Genomic DNA, 6235 nt, shown 5'->3' on the forward strand with positions numbered 1-6235 from the left:
CAATTGAGATGTGACAGAGCCACGCTGTTAGCAGCAGCAATATTGTATACCTACTCTGGTTATCAAAACCGGTTTCCTGTAACCGCTACGAAAACTGGTTCCGGTTTGCGGGACAATCATGGCTACAACCGCAGCTGTGATGTAGTTGGATCGTGGCTGGATTATTTGAATGAACCCCTAACCTTGACTCCTGCCTGATCCTTCCATGCAATCTAAATGAAATGCGTGAGTGGAGTTTGTGTGCCCCCCACCACCAGTTTTTCTGAGTGTGGGGGGGGGGGGGGGGAGCGGTGGCGCAATGGTTAGTGCACTGCGTTACGAACCCGGCCACCCGAGTTTGATTCCCGCTCGCGTCCTGACTAATACCTCAACCTGTCCTGGGTCTCCCCTAGGTCGACTCAGTCTCACGAGTACCTGGTGCGGTGTGTACAACATCGCCACTGGGAAGACAAAGAGGGCTCGACATGGTGCTGGCAACCACCCCCTCGTCTACCGTGACGGTCTTCATCGGTGTTCCTTAACAGCACTTGCCCAGCAGCCTGCTAGAGCAGTGTTCTTTACTAATGTTCAGAGGGGGGCGGCCCACTTTCGCCGATAAGACGCTACACATTTGTAACCATTGGGGTTTGGAAGCACGGTGGGGGGGGGGGGGGGGGTCACATCTGCTGTGCACTGTCGAGGTCCACTCGCCAGGGGCCGCACTAAAGGCCACCAGGGGCCACACTAAAGGCCGCCAGGGGCCGCACTAAAGGCCGCCAGGGGCCGCCAGGGGCCACACTAAAGGCCACCAGGGGCCACACTAAAGGCCGCCAGGGGCCGCCAGGGGCCACACTAAAGGCCACCAGGGGCCACACTAAAGGCCGCCAGGGGCCACACTAAAGGCCACCAGGGGCCGCACTAAAGGCCACCAGGGGCCACACTAAAGGCCGCCAGGGGCCACACTAAAGGCCGCCAGGGGCCACACTAAAGGCCGCCAGGGGCCGCCAGGGGCCACACTAAAGGCCACCAGGGGCCACACTAAAGGCCACCAGGGGCCACACTAAAGGCCACCAGGGGCCACACTAAAGGCCACCAGGGGCCACACTAAAGGCCACCAGGGGCCACACTAAAGGCCGCCAGGGGCCACACTAAAGGCCACCAGGGGCCACACTAAAGGCCACCAGGGGCCACACTAAAGGCCACCAGGGGCCACACTAAAGGCCACCAGGGGCCACACTAAAGGCCGCCAGGGGCCACACTAAAGGCCACCAGGGGCCACACTAAAGGCCGCCAGGGGCCACACTAAAGGCCGCCAGGAGCCGCCAGGGGCCGTGGGCCTCGCGATGAAGAGCGATGGCTTCAAGGCTGCACGTGGAATGTTGTCTTTGTGAGAGTGTGTGGCAAAGTGGCAAGCACAGGTTTGCGTCTGCCACTCATCTCGGTCAACCCACAACATATGGGTCAGTCCAGTTACCTGCCAGCAGCGAGGCCTTCAAAAATTCACGTGATGGCATCAAAGTGGACCTAGCCTGGCACAAGCGCCGTGGCGACCGACGGCTGCTGTTGGAGTTTGTACCGCTCCCCCTGTTCTGCGTGGGGTTTCCTCCGGGCCCTCCCATGGCCAGACATACCCCCATGCTGAGAAACGACTTTCAAATCACTCGATTTGGGTCACACAGCAGCAGCAGCAACATCGGCCCCCACAACTGTGAAAACTTGGCAGGACCCTCCATAAACAATAATCTTGACACTCGCTCAGGGTTTCCTGTGTGAACAAGCGGAATAGCAGTCCAACCAAACACGATGTTGAGTCATATAGCTCCGGTTTTCATGCCTGCACAGCGAGCGGTGGAAAGTCCACATTCCTATGGCAAGGGACGAGGCTATCCATAGGACAACCGCGATCGGCTTGCTCACTCGGGTTAGCCACCCCGTGCACCCCACGTGGTCGCTTCGTTATCGAGAGTTGACCCAAAGGGCGACACCTGGCCACTCCGTGATGGATGATGATGATTAGAGTGCAACCCTGGTCTTGTATTGAGCGGGTGAGTGAATGAGTGTGTGAGTGAGGTTTTGAGTGTCTGAGTAATACAGCGAATATGAAGGAGAGAGCTAAAGCATCTGGGTCCACGTCTCACACCCCTAACCCCTGCATCCAACATGGTAGGGTCTGACCGCACCCCCCTTTCCGTCCCACGGATGGTTGCTGCCGTTAATACAAAGCACGGGAAACGAGGGGTGGGGGTGGTCGTGGGTTTGGGGCGGTTTAAAAAATCGGTTTGTTTGCACTACCGGTAACCGCATGACGGTTACCGGTTTTACCGCACACACACTAATGCATGTCTAGCAAGCAATGACAGGTGGATCGAGTTCGATTGCCGCTGACAGCCAATCAATATCGGTGGTGAAATAATAGAACCGGTCCTGGGTCGCTCTCCTAGATGGCGTAAAATATCAGTACCGGGGTGACAAAGCCGTCCGGGGATGGCGCTTAGCCACATCACCCCTCTTAATGGATGCTCACTCACTAACAGCACTTGCTCCAACGAGCCTATGAAGGGCTATAGGGTGGATCTGTGTGTGTGTGTTTGCATGAGAGGTGTGTGCAGGCGTGTTGTTGTGGGTGTGACTGTGGTCGCGTTCCCCAGAGAGATGGGTGGGGGGGAATTGCTGATCACAAATAACATCATCAGCAGCAGTTACACCCTCCTCGGAGTGTGGGAGTCAGGGGTGTGTCACACACCCCGAAACCCACAACTCCCACCATACACCATCATCCCATCACACACCCCATACCCACAGCTCCCATCATACACCATCATCCCATCACACACCCCAAACCCACAGCTCCCACCATACACCACCATCCCATCACACACCCCAAACCCACAGCTCCCATCATACACCACCATCCCATCACACACCCCAAACCCACAACTCCCATCATACACCATCATCCCATCACACACCCCAAACCCACAGCTCCCATCATACACCACCATCCCATAACACACCCCAAACCCACAACTCCCATCATACACCACCATCCCATCACACACCCCAAACCCACAGCTCCCATCATACACCACCATCCCATCACACACCCCAAACCCACAGCTCCCATCATACACCACCATCCCATCACACACCCCAAACCCACAGCTCCCATCACACACCCCAAACCCACAGCTCCCACCATACACCACCATCCCATAACACACCCCAAACCCACAACTCCCACCATACACCACCATCCCATAACACACCCCAACCCACAACTCCCATCATACACCACCATCCCATAACACACCCCAAACCCACAGCTCCCATCATACACCACCATCCCATAACACACCCCAAACCCACAACTCCCATCATACACCACCATCCCATAACACACCCCAAACCCACAACTCCCATCATACACCACCATCCCATCACACACCCCAAACCCACAACTCCCATCATACACCACCATCCCATCACACACCCCAAACCCACAGCTCCCATCATACACCATCATCCCATCACACACCCCAAACCCACAGCTCCCATCACACACCCCAAACCCACAACTCCCATCATACACCACCATCCCATCACACACCCCAAACCCACAGCTCCCATCATACACCATCATCCCATCACACACCCCAAACCCACAGCTCCCATCACACACCCCAAACCCACAGCTCCCATCATACACCATCATCCCATCACACACCACAAACCCACAGCTCCCATCATACACCATCATCCCATCACACACCCCAAACCCACAGCTCCCATCATACACCATCATCCCATCACACACCACAAACCCACAGCTCCCACCATACACCATCATCTCATCACACACCACAAACCCACAGCTCCCATCATACACCATCATCCCATCACACACCCCAAACCCACAGCTCCCATCATACACCATCATCCCATCACACACCACAAACCCACAGCTCCCATCATACACCACCATCCCATCACACACCCCAAACCCACAGCTCCCATCATACACCATCATCCCATCACACACCACAAACCCACAGCTCCCATCATACACCACCATCCCATCACACACCCCAAACCCACAGCTCCTACATGGGGTGGGTGAGTGGGTGAATGAGGGTCGGTGAGTGAATGCGTGGTGAATGAGTAAGTGATATGAGCGAGTTAAGGCGAGACCTCAAGACAAAGGGATGGAGTCTCACTTGCAATCGGGACCTGGGCTGTCACCGTAAATATCACGTACTGTACAGCAATTAAGCAAAACGAATTCAGAGCAGCAACAACAACGACTAAATGGTCGCCACCACGGGCCCAAGTGCGAGGGCCCCTCATGGCCAATCCCTCCCTCGCCTCGGAGCCCAGCGCCTGGGCCCCTGCCGCCTGAGGGCCGCGATGCAGTTGCACCGCCTGCACCCTGGATAGCTGAGCAGCCGCTGTCACCCATCACCTGTCACCCATCACCTGTCACCCATCACCTGTCACACATCACCTGTCACATATCACCTGCCCTCACCCACCAATTACTCTCACCAATCATCTCCCTTCACCCATCATTCCACCCATCACCTCCCCTCACCACCCACCCTCACCCCTAACCCTCACCCACTGTCTCCCCTCACCCACCCTCACCCCTCACCCACCCTCACCCCTCACCCACCACCTCCCCTCACCCAACCTCACCCACCACCTCCCCTCACCCACCACCCACCACCTCCCCTCACCCACCCTCACCCACCCTCACCCCGCACCCACCCTCACCCCTCACCCACCACCCACCCTCACCCACCACTTCCCGAGTCACAAGGACGAGTGTATGCGATAGCCAATGGCTGCGAGGTGGCTTTATGAGAGGTGGAACAGCACGGAGCGAGGAGTGGTCGTGATGGAGGAGGAGGGTTAAGGGAGGGAGGAAAGGGAGGAGGGAGAGATCCCCAGGATAAGAGGCCCTTGGAGATTTATTAAATGTCCATGGGGGAAGGCAGGGGCGTGGAGTGGGTGGTAGACTGACACACTCACACACTCACACAACTCACACTCACACACAACTCACACTCACAAAACGTACATCCACACTGCACTGACGCATACTGAATCACTGACACCGATACAGACACTGATAGACTCAACAACAGCCGCAGTTCACCGCTAAGTGGCGGTGATGTCACAACGGCGCCTGTGCCAGGCGAGGTGCACACTCACGCACACACTGACACTCGTACTGACACTCGCAGACACATTAAAAACACAACACACTGACCACACACACACAACAACCGCCATTCGCCGCTAAGTGGTGGTGACGTCACCACGACGCCTGTGCCAGGCTATGTGCACCTTGAGGCCACGTGAAGTGTCGAACGCCCGCTGGCAGGAGGTCACAGGGCAGACCCAGGTGCCACGGGTCGACTGACTGAGATGACCGAGATGACTGGCTGATGCACCACCTGTGCCCCCTACTCTGCGAACTTGCTGTGCTTTAGCCACCCGGCGCTCCGCTCGTTGTTGTGAGCGTCGCTCCTCCGCCCTCCGTTGTTGTTGGAGGGCGACTGCCTCCAACTGCCCAGTGGCGTCCTTCACGAGCCTCCTCCACAGAGGCCGATCTTGACACAGCTGGTACCGGTCATCGGCAAGTCCACTCAGCTCCACATCCTTCTGTACCATATCACTCCATCTCTTCTCTAGCCCGTACCGCACCAGTTTAGCCCCCTCGATCCGGCCGAACAAAAGCTGTTTAGGCATGCGGTGGCTGGGCATGCGGGCTACATGGCCCAGCCAACGCAGCCTTGCCTGCCGGAGGAGCTCACCGATGGGAATTTGCCCAGATCTTTCAAGGATATGTGAGCTTCTCACACAATCCAGCCTGGTTAAACCCAAGATGGATCGTAGGCAAGCCAGCCTAAATGTTTCTAACCGGCGAAGATGTTCCATTAGGGGGGTCCACGTTTCGCAAGCGTAGAGAAGGGAGGAAATTACTATGGCCAAGAAGACCTGAAGCTTCGTGCAGAGCGACAGACCAGGTAGCTTCCACACAGCGTTACACAACCAATCTATATATATAAAATCGTTCATGTCTGTGTGTCTGTGTGTGTGTGTGTGGACTGCACTTTCATTGGACGGCGGTTGCCCCTGGCAACGGCTAGCCACGCCTTCGCAGCTTTCATTGGACGGCGGTTGCCCCTGGCAACGAGTAGCAACTTTTCTCCGCGGGGTGGACGCCATTTTTAATAGCGCGGCGGGGGGGGGG

This window comes from Lethenteron reissneri, chromosome 50 (assembly GCF_015708825.2).
Source record: "Lethenteron reissneri isolate LAM-NWPU_2019-01 chromosome 50, ASM1570882v1, whole genome shotgun sequence".
NCBI classification, from domain to species: Eukaryota; Metazoa; Chordata; class Hyperoartia; order Petromyzontiformes; family Petromyzontidae; genus Lethenteron; species Lethenteron reissneri.